Here is a 16502-nt window from a genome sequence, read left to right on the forward strand (position 1 = left end):
TGTCCTTTCCCTTCAGGGGGACCCTGTTTCCTTTTTGGAGAAAAGGAGCAAAACTGGGCGGCAATAACAAGATACATTTCTCTAATTCTTTCAGTCCACAGACATATTTTTCACATTACTATCTCATTTGATTTTCACTATGATTCAGAGGAAGATATCATTACCTTTAACATTTGCTGCCCCCAATTTACAGATGGGGAAAATGAGGCTCAAAGGAGACAGAGTGTCTTGCCCAAAGCAACACAGCCAGGAAGTGATCCTGATGGAATTCAAGCTGAGAAGTTCTGGCTCCAGAGCCCACCTCTTTTTTTGACGACACCTGTCTACCTAGATGAGCACCTAGGGCACTTTCTGCTTCACAAGCTGATGACATGAAGATGACATGTTCTGCTTTTATTCTAAGCGATGAAGAATCACATGATCAATGTCTTGAACTAATATTCTCAGGCTAAATATCTTTTGTAGGGGGCCCTCTCCATCTTGTGTCTGCTCTTTTCAGGCAGACAGGCAAAAATCGGCAAGGGTTCCTTCCCCCATTAGAAGAAAAAACAAAATCTTCTCCAGCCTCTGTGGAATAAGAAAGCAAGATGCTTTTATGGTCAGTGGATGCTTTGATCAGAAGGTAGCAGAATGAAAACAGACAGTGTAAGTGTGGACTGTGCCTTCAGCAAATTTTTAATTTAGCAGAAACCTGATTACTCACGTATACGTGGTGCACTTTCTCTCTCTTCCCCAGCCTGTGCATGTGCACACACACAGATACACACATATGCCCATACACGAAGCTAATCATGATCCAAAGAATTCTCTGGAAAGGATGGTTAATTGATTCTAAAAACTCCTCCATCAACAAAAGCAGCAACACACTTGTCCGGAGTTCTGAGAAGTCAGCAGGAAGCTTTGCCCATGAATTCTCCATTGCAAAGTAAACCTTTATTTCAGTACAATGAATTTTATGGTGCCATAAAAAGGAGGAAAGTCAACAGCTCTATCTAGTATCGACGGAACCAAGAAAATATTGATTATATAATGTTTGAAGGGCACAAGAACATGAATCTTTATCCTTAGTAAAGTACTTGAAAATCTTAGCAGTATGACATCTGCTTTTGCCCAAGAAAATCCTACATATTAACTATATATATGTAATGCTTTATTACTTCCTCTATGAGTGTATAAACCCTGTGAGCCCAGTCAATTTTTTTCTGAAATAATATTCAGGTGCCTTGTTTCTTCAATTTCTCTGACCACGCTGAAGCATCAGAGAAATTGAAGTTCTCTGAACTACCAAACCTTTGAGATTCATTCACTGAACAAATATTTACTTGTGCAAGGCTGTGTTCCAGACCCTAGCAGTCTAGCCTGAACAGGGAAAGGAGACCAAGCTTTGCAAGACTTTTGTTAATAGGACTCCAGGCTTGACATGGGGGAACCACCTAGGCTTATCTCTAATATATCTACTTCTTCCCATTGTTACTGCCATGGCCACAGCTCAGGACCTCACTGTTGCTTCCTGGGGCAGCTTCCTACCTACACATCTGCCTTTCATTCTCCCCGTACAGGCAGAGTGATCTTTCCAAAATGAACATGTCATCATGACCCTCCTTCTGGCTTGAAACTATTTCTGGTTCCTCAATGACTTACTGTTGGGGGAATAACTTTGTAAATTAAATAACTGTCTAACCACTATTCTATACACCTGAAACTAATATAAAATAACATAAAATAATATTGAATGTCAACTGTAATTTAAAACAATTAAAAAGAGCAAAGCACAAGCTCCTATACCACCTGTGCAATCTGGCTGGCACCCTGCTTACCTGTGCTTCCTCAGGTCTTTCTTCTCACTTCCCTTCTCTCCAGGGCTGCCCTGCTCATGTCCCTGCCGTTTCTGAATCCACTGATGTACGTTCTTGCATACATTCCTTCTAAGGGAGTGTTCCAGCTGTGTGCACACTAGGCATGGGTGATCCTGTGATTGCAGTTGTGGACGTATGGAGAGGAACAGGGCAAGTGACACTCTTTGCTTATCAAACTACTTTGAGCCAAACTTCCTTCCCTCCTTCCAAAAAGTATTTCTTGATTCATATAACCAGGGAGGCAACTGACTTCATGCATAGATAAGTCTAGGGCCTTCCTTAGGTGGACTGCATCATTTACTACCTTTGAGGGTGGAAGAAAATGTCATCAGTTATCACATTAGAATAACAGGTAAAAACTGAGATGGACCAATAATCGGGAAAGTACGTCATCAGAATGCCATCTCCTCCCTTCCCCTTCTTTCCTCTCCCTCCCTTTCTCTCTCTCTCTCCTTGTATCTCTTTGCCTACATTCTCAGGCTGCTCCCACAAGGTGGCAACAATCTCCTCTAACAGCTAGTTGAGTACTGTGGCCACCATGAGGGACACCCTAATTAGCCAGGCGTGGGTCACATGTCCACCCCTGGAGTCACCTCATCAGATGACAGGAACTGTGAGCAGGGGTGGGGTGATTTTTCATACTGGACATTTAGGTGCTTATATCCCATTAGAAGGAAAGGGTGCTGAGCAGTCAAAGCAATGAATGTGTGCGCACCTTTTAGTAGCGGTAGACACGGACTGGTGGCGAGGAATACAAAAAGGCGTAATAACATTACAAAATAAACGTTGCGCATTCTGATGCCTTCTATAAAATGGGAGAGTCTTTTGTTTCAGGTAAAATGTTTCCATGTTACATAAAAAAGCCAGCCACTGTTAACAAGAGTGGAAACCTGATGTGTGGTATATGGAAACTGAAATGTGCTAAATCTGAAATTGCTATAAAATAAAACTTTATTAAAAAATGGTAAGCAATAGAAAAGTGTATCTTATTACAAGAACTCAAAGGACTATCCCACAGATGCCAGAGAAACAAAATAGAGTTATGCACCTTGTAGGAAAGAGGAGGAGAGAGACTCTATCCCTAATGTTGGCAATAAACATAGAGCAAACATGTTTGTAGTGGGCAGTGGGATTTGGAAGAACTTGTAAGATTCAGTCCAGGTTGCTGGGGTTTAGGAAATCCCCTCTTCTTCTTCTGCACATGTGTATTTGTCAGAGAACACAAGAGTAGCCACTCAGGACTCATTCTGTACTTCAGCTGTGCTTGTGCATGAATTCGTTTATGTCAGGTATACTACTTCTTGTAATTATGTCACTTAATTATTACATAACCTGACAAAATAGCTGTGCAAAAGGAAAGTGAATACATCTATGCAATTTAAGCCAAATGCTCTGGAAATACTTGGTAAAGACAACTTGCTACTAACGTTGCTGTTGAATTAGGTATGGTTGAGATAACTGTAAATGACTAGGAAAATATTATAGGAATCTACATGGAACCCATACTCAGGTTTCTTTCCAAGTGTTTAAAGTTATCACTCCACTCCAGGGAAAAATTAGGACTTACATAATGGATATAGTTCACAAAAAATGCGATTTGATCTCCAATAACTGAACCCATAAATGGAAAATCCTGTCCTTAAATTAAAAGATAGGTGACTAAAGAATTATATACAGGTATATTCAATTAAAACCAAACTCCTAAAATATGTTCACCCATTTTAACACAGTTTTCAATGAACCAACCAACTTTTGGATTTATTCATATTGAATAAAGGGTTCTATTTTGTGGGTGAATTGCAACAAACAAAAACTAAGTTAGGGAATTCTTTCTGTAAATTCTTTCTAGCTTGCAAAATGCCTTCTAAATATGGTCTATTTTCTCTGATTGCAATCAACCCAATGATCAGTCTGTTATTTTTGATAGCATAAAGCAGAAATTTATAGAGATATAAAAATTGTTGGTTTGTATGCAATACATTTCCATTTTTTTCTTCCCCTATCACTAGTTTTTGGAAAGTGTATTATTTCACCCAAATAACTGTTGAAATAAGAAAACTAGATCACTTGAGCTGATGTGTATGTCATACACATACGGAAATTTCACAAAAATCTCACTGCTTTTATATTTTTAGGAGCTTCCTACTGTAGGCTTGGTTCTGGATTTTAACCGACTGTGTCCAAAATTTGTTTTATGGATCATTTACTCTGCAGATCACCTTATGGATTCGTCTTATGCTACCTCCTCACTCATCCTCCTGATTAATCATTGTGTTGACTCGCCCGCTCTCTCTTGCCCCACTGAGAGGTCCTTGGAGAATATATACTTCTTTGAAGATAGGTCTGGATTTGCTGCTATTAAAATAAAAGCCCTTTAGCAGGACTGTTTCCTGTGTGTATACTGTTTGTTTGGTTACAAGTGTTTATGTATTGTCTCATTTAAGCCACATAACAAACCTCTCTACTTCCCTTTTATAGTTAAGAAAACTGAAATTCAAAGACTGGAAGTAATTTGCTTGAAATTCCTTAACTGATAATCAGTAGGCCTGTTGTTAGGATTAGGAATTTAGGATTTCAAATCCAGAGCTCCTTCCTGAAACACCAACACAAACATAAAGTATTCCAGGTTTATTTGTTCCTTTTGGATTATTCCCATCACACAAATCTTTGATTGCCTTTTATTAATTCGTTTAACAAAGACTTCATTGAGCATTCATGTATGCTAGGCAATTGGTTAAAATATTAATAGAAGCACGTTCTTCAAAAGCAGAAGCTCCATTCTGGGGATGTTTTGGGACTGAGGTTCACCCTTGAAACTCCTCCCACGTGCTTTTCCCATGCAGCCCACCTAGCAGCTGAAGCTCAGAGAAGCATAAATAGCCACGTTAGCATGCTGCCATTGGTTAATTGCACAATTATCGTAAGCAATATGATGGTGTGAACATGTGTTCTTGATAATTGCCACCATTTCCCATGGAGTGAAGTATGTTTATTTACCACATTATTATTGCAAAAAATGTGTGTGATTTTGCTGAAAACCATGTAATTAACTTGTACCTCACTGTGTTATTTTAGCTTGAACTGCATCTGGTGACTTCTAAAGAGCTATTAGGAACAATGCAGAGCGCGCCTTGTGGTTCCGTTGGTGAGAGGGCTTACAGGCTGAGCATATTTGTAGCTGATTAGTTTTGTGCCAACTGTTGGTATCCATTTCAGTTTATCGTGGGCTTGTGCCAGAGAGTACGTGCTTTAGTAGAGGACCTCACTGGCTTCGCTCCTGATTCTGCACAAGTGCTTTCCATTGACCTGTTTACTCTCACTCTGCAAATACCTGGGGGGTTTGTTCAACATAAAGCAACAACCGGACCTATCCTTTCTATACTGCACAAATTGTGAGGTTTACAATGTAGCTTTATTAATGTGTGACACAGCCACCCTGGAATGGAGCACTTGGCACGTCCTGTCTTTAGAGAGCTTCTGCCTTCCATGTTTGAGTGACGGAACCATTTTCATTCTCTTAATGTATAGGTTTAATGTCATATTGGTATCATCTAGCACTTGGATAATAGAGGAGAAAACTTCAGCCCTCGCCCTGTTTTACTAACTCAGTGTCCAACATTTGGTATATTTCCTTTTGGTCTTTTTTCCTTACAGATGTGGTTAAAAAAAAAAATAGCAGTAACCATGGTAGGCAGAACATTTGATTTCTTTTTTCTTCCCTTAATGGTACATCTTTATTTTCTTCTGCTCCAAAATAGTCTTATAAGAAACCTTTGGGAATGAAATGGATTGGCACTTTGCCCTATGTTTCTGGATGAATATAACTGAAACTCTGAACCTTACATATATAACAAAAATAAGAGGACCCCGGAAGATGGAGACAAGAAGACAAGCCAGGTAGAGACCTCAGGACTCAGTGAATGACATTCAGTGAGTCCTCTGGATTTTCTTTTGGCCTTATATATCCCAGACTGGATGCTAGAGAAGCTGGCATCCTGGACATGCCAATGTGTTCAGACCAGAAAGCCCCAAGGATAGATTGCTCTCTCTAGCCAGAGGACCGGGAAAGGGCAACGTAGCAAGAAAGAAAACTTTTAGACATTGATCACCCAATACCACAAGAAAAAGAGTAGTCCCAAATCACCCTTTTCAGCTGAGGCTACATGGAGAGCCTGGACTTCCATTCTCACCCAGCTATAGGGAAGTACCCCAAACCCCTAGCTGGGATCGTGTCAGAGAAGGAAAAGTAGGGACCTGGGACTTCCCTTGTTGGGCAGTAACGAGGCCCTCCCCCCACACTCCGTACTGCTCACAACCAGCCATAGTAGTAGCAGCAGAGGCCAGCAGGGAGCATGAACTCCCACCCCATCCAGGAGCCACAAGGAGCCTCTCCCCTTCCTCATTGTCAACAGAGGCCAGGTGGGCACCTGGAAGTGAAGAGGTGGTGTCCCTCTTCTCTCTCTTTCTCTCTGGCTTGGTATTAGAGGAAGTGTGCTAGTGAACACAGAAGATCTAAATAAGACTCAGAATCTCAGAACCCCAGATGTCCAGAATTCATTTTAAAAAAGTAGTCATCATTTAAAGAACAAGAAAAATCTTAAGTGAGAAAGACAATCATGAGACATGAACACCTGCAGGATAAAATTTTAGAATTACCTGGCAAGGATTTCAAAGTAGCCATTATAAAAATTCTTATTTTTCTTTTTTAATTTTTATTGTTCAATTACAGTTGTCTGCATTTTCTCCCCACCCCTCCACCCCACCCCAGCCAACCCCACCTCCCTCCCTTGCCTCCACCCTCCCCCTTGGTTTTGTCCATGTGTCCTTTATAGTAGTTCCTGAAAACTCCTCTCCCCACTATCCCCTCCCCTCTCCCCTCTGGCTATTGTTAGATTGTTCTTAACTTCAATGTCTCTGGTTATATTTTGTTTGCTTTTTTCTGTTGTTGATTATGTTCCAGTTAAAGGTGAGATCATATGGTATTTGTCCCTCACTGCCTGGCTTATTTCACTTCTTTAATGAGCAATTATGAAAATGGTTGGGAAAAATAAAAATATAGTCTCAGCAAAGTAATCAGGTATAAAGAATTACCAAATAGAAATGTTAGAACAGAAAAAATACAATACCTAAAATAAAAATCTCAACAGTAGAATGGAGGAATAAAAGAAAACTCAGTAAAACCTTAAAATAAAACAATAGAAATGATTCAATCTGAACAACAGAAAGAAAATAGAATAAAAAAAATGAACAGAGCCTCAGGGACCAGTGGGACTAAAATTCACGTCAGAAGGAGAGGAGAAAGAGGGTAGAGCTGAGAAAGTATTAAAAGAAATAATGGCTAAATTTTCCAAATTTGACAAAAGACAAACCTATAGATTCAAGATGCTGAGTGAAGCTTGAACAGGATAAACTCAAAGAAATCCATGCCAAGATGCATTATCATAAAACTTCTGAGAACTAAACAAACAAACAAAAAATCTCGAAATCAATGAGAGAGATATGATGACATTTACCCATAGGGAAAAAAACACAATGTGAATGACAACATATTTCTCATCAGAAAACATCCCTATAGCCAGAGAGTAGTGGGATAATGATTTCTAAGTGCTGAAAGACAAGAACTGTTAATCTAGAATTCTACATCCAGAGAAAGTATCGTTGTAGAATGAAGAAGAGTACAGACATTCTAAGGTAAAGGACAACTTAGAGAATTTGTCACCAGCCAAGGAAATTGTCTAAATGAATTTCTCTAAACAGAAAGTAAAAGACCCCTCCCCCCAAAAATAGGAACCTTAAAATGTCGACAAGGAAGACAGAAAAATGGAAAGAGTAAAAATATGTATAAATGCAATACACTTTCCTTTTCCTCCTATGATTTCTAAATTATGTTTGATGGTTGAGGCAAAAATTATAACACTTTCTGATGTGGTTATCAAAGTATGTGAAAGCAGGAAGTATTTAAAACTGTTATGTTATTGATGGGAGAAGGCAAAAGGAAGTAATGGGGGGGTGTGACTGTGAAGGGGAGATCTTTGTGGTGATGGAATAGATCTGTATCTTGACTGCGATAGTGCTTACAGGAATCTACACATATGATGAAATGGCACAGAACTACACACGTGCATTGTACTTCTGTCAATTTCCTGGTTTCGATATCGTTTGAAATGGTTTCATATAGTTACATAAGGTTTAACCGTTGAGGAAACCTGAACAAAGGGTGCACGGTTCTCTCTGCTCTATCTTCTAAATCTGTCATTTAGATAATTAATGATGATAGATTGTTATTCCAAAACAAAAAATTTTAAAGAACGAAATGCAGTGACTAAATGAATAAAATTTTGTGCATCTGCACGATGGAATACTACTCAGCGACAACTTGGATGAGTCTCAAATGCCTTATGCTAAGTGAAAAAAACGCATGAACAGAAGTCTGAATACACCATCATTTCATTTACATAAAGACCTGGAGAATGCAACACTACAGGGAAAGAATCCTATCAGTGGATTCCTGGGGGTGAGATTGGCTACTGAAAGGAAATTTGGGGGTGATGGAAGTGTTCTGTATCTGTGGGGATGACATGGCTGTAAACAATTTCCAAACTTATAAAACTATGTACATTCCAAATCCATAAACTCAATTTAATAAAAATGAAAAAGAAGCATGATAATATACCCATAATAATTGAGTATTTATGTTGTTTTTCTTTTGTCACTATCCAAAACTACGCTCATAAATCCCTGGGAGCAAATAACTTTGTTTCTGCAGGGCCTCTCTATTATTTCTGTAGGTTGTATTCCCTGAAGTTGAATTGTAAGAGTGGATACAGAGGAGGAGAGGGATAAATGTTATGAACATTTTTACAGCCTTTGAAAAATAATCGCAAGATGACTTCCCAGAAGTGTACTTTCTTTTAACACGTTTACTATGCCACTCAGAAGGCATAAAAGCACTTCTTTCTCCATGCCCCTGTGGGCACTAGCAGTCCGACCGCTAGAGCCACTCAGTTCCATCCGTTTCAGAAGTCTCTTGAGAGTTAAAGGGTTTGCGTTTACTTGAGGCTTTGTAATTATGGCACACAGGATTGGTTGGGCAGAACTGAACCCATGCTATTTACAGTTCACTAAACATCCCCTTAAATATTCACGCTTATGTATGACAAACTATAGATACTACTCATGTATACCTAGAGTGTGTGGTTCTGGTAATCACCACCAATTTTCTTCAGCAGGATATTGGTGACATCCACAGACAAGGAGAATTAAAGAGGTGCCTCTATTCTGGTTCTGGAGTGGGGTCCTTTTTTTGTCCTCAGTCTTTGTCCTCTGTTATGCTATTCTCACATCATCATTCCATTGCATATACCATTCTATTCTATATTTTAATGATCCTCTGGATTTTGTTTGGGTTGGTATATGAGATTAATTTTCACTGTGTCTTAAATATGATTCAATCTGTCACAAACTGCTTAAAAATACACACTTTAGGATCTGCTATCTTCATCTATTCGTTTTCTATAGTTGTGGAGACAGCTTTTCCTACTTGCTATTGTTGGCAACAACCCACACTAAGGAGATGTGGCTTTCCCTAATACTTGTACTGCACAATACACCTGCTGCAGTTGACTCTGGAAGTGCTTTGCTTCTGCATGGCATTGGCAGGCCCTGTTTTACAGCATCTCCTGGCTTTTGGTTGAACGTGAACTATTTCTAGGTAAGCATCACCCTAAAAAACAATCCCCTATGTAATGAGAAGTCCCCTACTATGTTTTTACTTCCTCTCCTACCCTAATATATGGGTATTTTTCACTTTATCTCATTTAATTTTCAGATCACTCTTCAAAGGAGATGCTAACAGGAGATGCCATTCTGCATGTACAAACTATGATGACAAAGTGCTCCCACTCTGCTGGAAGTTATCCTCTAAACAAGGTGTGATGGTGCTCTGCAGATAGCTGGCCAAGGTGGGCTTTACCTGCACTCAGGGGAGATCTTTGCTGCTGTCCTGCCCTGGCCTTGCCCCACTCCCACGTTGGATTTGAACCCAGGCTTCTTGTCTATCATGTCTTCTTCCACAATAGTACCTATGACATGCCAGCTCCACTCTAGGCTTTTGGGGATGCTTCAGTGAACGAAACAGATTTCTGCTCCTACCTATGATATTTACACTCCAGTGAGGGAGGCAGAACAGACCATAAATCACACACGCTATAACTTGGTACATGATATTGTACATGAGAGGTGAGTGTTATAGAAAAAATAAAAGTAGAGGAGAAGAAGCCATCAAAAGTGTTGAGGCTTGTGGTGACTGCAACTGTAAAAGAGCGGGTAATGAAACCTCACCGAGAAAGTGACATGAGAGCAAAATCTGATGTCTGTGTGAAGAGCTTTGTGGGCACAGGGGCAGCTGGTGCAGGGCACCTAATGTGAAATGTGAGTTGTTTGTGGCCGGGTGATGAGGGGCAGGGTAGAAGAAGCTGCAAAGAGGTTAACAGGGAGGCCAAATCATAAGGGCTCTGTAGGCCACCTTAGGATGTAAATCTCATGCCAGCAAGTCCATTGTTGTGAGCAGCTTTGTGCAATATACTTGACAAGTAAACCATCATTTAACCCATCAGTGTGGATTCCACGGATCAAATCCTGCTGCAGAAATGTTCTGGAAATCTTCAATCTTGTTTCTAGCAAGACTTGGCATCATTTCGAAACTGTTCAATCAACCCAGTAAACATGAATTAAACATTTATAGTTGTATTAAATATTCGAAAGATAGGAGCCAAAACAGTCTATCAAGTAATTGTACATATTTGTGCATTTACAAAATGCATATTCATGAGAGCTATGTAAATATATATTTAGTCATTTCCTCTTCCATGTGAAGAGCCACGGCTGAACTGCAGATGGTAACTTTCTTGCATGTAATTATGAGAATGACACAGTAAACCATTTTAAAATTGGTCTTAGGAGGAGATCATTGTTTGGTCATTCCATGAATCCAGTGCTCTTAGAACTGGGGAGAAGAAAGTTCTGGAATATGCTTGTCCTTGTGGCAGGCATTTGAGAAAAATAAATGTCCTGCAGATAAATACCCTCCTGCACCAGTCTCTTCCCCACACCATTTTCCACCCGGAGTCACAAAAGGGAAAATGTTCATTGTGGAACACATACAGGGTTATGTGAAGCACTGACGGTCTGGCCCTAACTAGACCATTCTCTCTCACTCACAAAAGCACACCAGAACACTAGGGAATGAGAATATGATATTTGGGGGTTAATATTTAATTCACTTTAATTTATTCAAAAACGTAGCCCACTTCTCTGTGGTATCTATTCATAGTAACATGACTGGCACCCCATCACAACTGCTCATGACAACTCCTGCAGGCCCTTCTGCCTCGTCTGAGGAATTTCTGGATAAAAGAGATTGTCGAGAGCATACACATACTAATTTTGTCTTTGTGTGAAGATCTGATGTGAAATCTTTCTGGGACTCAGAAATTTCTAAAGGGATCTCTATTTCCTAAGGTCCTGGTACTCACACTAGCACTTTGCTAAGAGTCTGTAAGACCCAATGTATGTAGGGGATGGGCACTTTCAGAAACTAAGCCTCTTCCTGTACCCTCTACTCTTCCCCAAATATTTTGAGGAGATTGAGAAAAGGGAAGATAGAAACAGACAGACGGATAGATAGACAGATAGATAGATAGATACATTAGGAGAAATAGCTGGTCTCCATATCTACATATCCCTGAACTCCAACTAGCTGACTGTACTGCTTTGTATTATTGACAGAAATAGGCAGAAATGACACCGTAGCGTATGAAACTGGCTATCACTGGTTATCACTAGGTGGGACCTTAGCCTAGTTAGGTGGACTGATACTTGGTTAAGCCTTGAGGATTCAGGATGCTTCTGTCTCTTGGAGTCTCCCTTTGGGAGACAAAGAGATTTTGATCCTGTTTATTACAGTAAGACACAACCACTAGATTAAGTGAGCCAGTGGTTACTCAGCATGAGGTAGCCTTTCTGGACCTTCCAATCACACTCAGAGTAAAAGCCAGAGTCCTCACTGTGACTTACAAGGCCCTTTGGGATCTTTCCCCCCAGACCTATGACTTCATCTCTCACTTGTTTTCTACTCATTTGTCTCCACCCCACTGGTCTCCTTGCTGCTCTTGAACTACCTCAGGTCCTTTGCATCTGCTATTCCCTCCCTCCGGCATGATGTGCCTGTTGTTTGTGGGCTGCTACCCTTACTTCCTTTAGGTCCTTATGAAAAAATGACCTCTGAGGAGTCTTCCCTGACCATCTAGTCAAGATTTCATCTGCCTTCCCAACATTTCATTTCCCATCTTGATCTTTGCTTCTGAGCACTTACTGCTCTTGAACACACTGTACTTATTTCATGTAGAGTCTGACTTCACACTGCAATGTACATTCCATGGGGCAGGGATTTTTGTCTATTCTGTTCATTGCTGTACTTGCAGGATCTTGAACAGTGCCAGCCCCATGGTAGGATTCAATATTTACTGAAGAAATCAATGACTGCATACCCAAAGGCAAGTAGCATTCATAGGGAAGTAGCAGAAAGAAGCATTGCTAAAGAATATAAGTTTTATTTCCTGTCCATGGTCCATCCCTGTAAAAGCCCTTTATTCTTAAGCAAGTGGGTTTATCTTCACTGTAAAAAGAAAAAAAACCAACCCTCTAAGCACAAGAAATAGTCAAACTAGGAGGCTCTAATTGTTTTCTCAGCATGCAGGGATCCTTGGAGAATTAGGTTCCCATGCAGTGAACAGTTGTGTGGGTTCTCTTCCCTGCTTCCTTTCCCAGATAACTAGGTCACAGACAACTGGTGTTTCCCCATGTGGCTGAGGGGAGCAGGCACAGAAACCCCCGCCTCTTCTTTCTTTGCTTTTTGAGCTCTGCTGAACGCCTCCTAATGAGTTCATCTGCTTGGAGGTCTGCTGGTTTTTCCCTTCTCATAGAAGGTGGTGGTGCCGGGGGCTGCAGCATGCTCTGACTACTGACTTGAAACATGCTTTGATGAATTAGCACAACCTGGCCAGCTATTTACTTTAAATTTTACCCTTGATTCCTCCTCTAGCAAACAATTAAGGGGCAGCAGTGGCTTCCTACAGGGGAGACCAATGCCTTATGTGCTCTGAGAAGCAGCTTGGCATTCTTTCAAATGATGAATGGCACAGATCAGGAGCTCTGGAAGGCTCCCTCATCTTCCAATCACCCAAATAAGTACATATATACATTCATGAAATAAAATAAAATAAATTGAAATCACAAATGAGGAAACCAGTTTAGGTTACCAAGTCCCATGATTGACATAGGGGCTGGGAAGTGCCTTCTTAAATTTAGCAGTGCTGTGAGCTGAAGAGCAGTGAGTCACCACATGAATAACAGGGCCCAGTGACCAGGTATCACATCCTCCTCCTCTGGGTGAGCAGCCCCATCCAGCCTCAAAAACTCCTGAGTAAGAGGAAAATGTCTCTTTAACAGTATTAAGGGACAATTTATTATGTGTATCCTTCCAAGGAAGCACAATGTCAGTGCAAGCCCATTGCATTTGCATTATTTCCAGACAACAGTGGCAGCAGAAAGGGACACCAATTCATTTCAGAGCAAGCACAGGTGAATTTAATGTCTTTTGGGACTGAGCCAGGGAAGACTTAACCCACTCTGGGCTCTTGAGTATGTGAGGGGGGACCACAGGTTTTTGGAGAGGTCTTAACTGGCTTCTTTGTTTAAATTCAGCTTCCTTGAGCCTGTGCTTCTCAATCACTTGATCACAAAAGCTCTTGCAGTGTGGAAGGGACGGAGAAAAAAAGCAACAAAACTTTGTTTAGAAATGGAAAATCTGGTTTTATGTCCTGGCCCAGTGAATCCCTTTCTCAGTGACCTGGACAAATAATTTAGTCCTTTTAAGATTCATTTCTTTTGTAAATGAGTCTAAGAATACTGCCCTGCAGGGTTGTTGTGAAGATCCGGTAAGCAAATGTATCAGAGAGTGCTTTGTGATGTATCTACGTGCCATTGTTTTCTGGTGATAGCAGTCTGGGATTCCCAGCAGAGAATTTACCCCAGAAGAATGATCCAGGGAGAGGTCTTCACATTTACCCTTTGGAGCCTGGTGTTAGAGAATTACAGCAATGCAAAAGATCATGGTAGGCAGTATCTTGGAGACAGCTCTTCGATGGATCTTGTTCCTCACATGAAGGAACCAGGCATAGGGAAGGAAGTAGAATGAGCATCCCAGGGATGACGTGCATCCGAATTATCTTTACTCTCTGTTCCTTACTGGTATGCTTCAGGAGGTCCTGTACACAGCAAGTGCTCAATAAATGTTGGAGGAAATAAGAGAACTCAGTCTCAAACATGGCCAGGGTTGTTGTTGACAATGGTAGGCTGGAATCTTTGCTCTTTGATCCACACTCCGAGTATCTCTTACTTAAATATCTAACTTTGCAGGGCAAGTGTTTACTGGTCACCCAAGTCGTTTTGAAGAGAAACATGGCCCATGTAAGCAGCAGCATCCTGGTGAAGGCCTCTAGTGTCAACTTGGCTGACAGGAGTTCCTTGAAGTGTCAAAGATCATTTCATTCTTATTAAACCATCTTTCAATAACAATTTTCACATATACAGCAGGACAAATCTACAGAATGTTGCCTGATGCATTACTTTCTTTAAGCCTCTGAAGGGTCTGATGAAGTAGGTACTATTTTTTTTCCATTTCCTGGAATGGAAATTGAGGCTCTGAAAGTGGGGGACCCTCTTAGTAATGCAAAGGTGCTGCTGGTACTGGTACTCGAACTCAGATCTCTGGATTTTAAGGGCTTTCCATGAATACTACTCCATCAAACACCAAACACCTTTTGCTTCTGTTTCTCTTTCCCTGTCTTTCCTCTCTCCCTTGTTTCCTAAAAACTCTCATTAGCTTGGTGCTGGTGCCATGCTGGGCACTGAATGAGGTGAGAAATGAACAGAGAAGTTTTCTGAAGCATTGGCAAGAAAAGTTTGCAGGTAGAAAGGTAATTCCAAATGCCAGTGACTTTTGTTAAGCACTAACCCTGACGGTCTCCAGCCTGAAAGGGTCCATTTTCAAGAACCTCACTGCCTAGAAGGTGGAAGGTTTTATTCTCCTGTGAAAACCTTTCCCAGAATATCAGATCGTCCCTTTCACAGTATCCAGGCTTCCAAAGTCCATGCCTTCACTTTCCACTCCGTCTTTGGTATGATGAATGAAAGATGGGTGTGATGCACCCAAGTGGAATCTGCAAATTGCCGATCCTTTAAAACCTACTTTTGTAAATACCAATAAAACAAGTCTCAACAATCCTTCCTCAGCTTAGGGAACTCATTCAGCCAGGAGCCTTGGAGGAGGGAAGCTACTCCCTAAGAACTTTTGTCCTTTCACAGAGCTCACCTGAAACTGAAACAAGGCTCCCCAGTCTCCCCCTTTTCCTGCCTTGCTTTGGTTTGAAGTCAATTAGTCTGTAATCTCTTCTGATTTCTTTCCTTTGTCTGCCTTCACTTTGTCTGAACAGCAGAATTGGTTATGCTTGCCAGATGAATTATTCCACTTCAAAGTGTCCAAGTCTGGAAGAATACCTCATAGGTACTCGGTAACTATGTGTTCAATGAATAAACTGATGGATGAATGAATGAATGAATGAATGGACAATAGTCAGGCTTGAATGCTGGGTCTATCATTTATCCGTTGTCTGACTTTAAAAAAGGTATTTAACCTCTTCACCTCTCTGTTTCTTGTCTTCCCAAATTGTGTGTGGCAACTGAAAATGACTTAGGACGGAAAAGGGTGGGGACAAACAGCAAATTATTCAAAAATCCATGTGTAAAAATAAACACATCTTGTCTGTTCACTGACTTTGTGGAATCTCTTTTATCCAGTTAATGTCTTCCTGTGCTGGAGGAAGCAGAATGAAAAGCCAACACAAAGAATTTTGCAGAGTCTCTGCCCTTGACTTGGATTTCTTTCCCACTCAGATTCTCTTTTTGTGTTCCATGCTCTGTTCTGAAGAAGAGGGACAGAAATTCCCCAAAGATTTCTTTCTATCAAGCCCTGCTCCCGCATAGCACCTTTCTCCCATATAGCACATAGCACATATCTCCCAATGACGCTTCCTCAATTGTGGCAACTGGGCCTTTTTCCTTAGTCATCCTATCACCTGAAACAGGGTCTGGCATGTACCTGTAGAGGTGAATGTTTGCTGAATAAGCTAAATTAGTGGTGGATACCATGCATTCTGGCGTCCTACAGTACCTGCCTTTGCAAAGGATACTCATCCAAACTAGGAGAAGAGAATTTTAGGCACGGACCCTCTCTCTTGTGCAGTCATACCAATGCCCATTCTGTGTGATTTAAAAAAGAATAGCTTGCTTCAGACAAAGTTGCATGTGATGTCCTGTAGTGGCTCATAAACTCCAGTTGGCAGAAACAGCTGGGTTGGCTGCCTGTGACTCTCTAGAGACTGATTCACTAGTTTTGGGGTAGAGCCTGGAATAAAAAAAATATTCATTCTATCTATCTATCTATCTATCTACCTACCTACCTACCTATCATCCATCTACCCACCCACCCATCCATCTTCCCAGGTCATCCAAAAGTTTGGGCAACAC

This window comes from Desmodus rotundus, chromosome 8 (genome assembly GCF_022682495.2).
Source record: "Desmodus rotundus isolate HL8 chromosome 8, HLdesRot8A.1, whole genome shotgun sequence".
Lineage (NCBI taxonomy): Eukaryota > Metazoa > Chordata > Mammalia > Chiroptera > Phyllostomidae > Desmodus > Desmodus rotundus.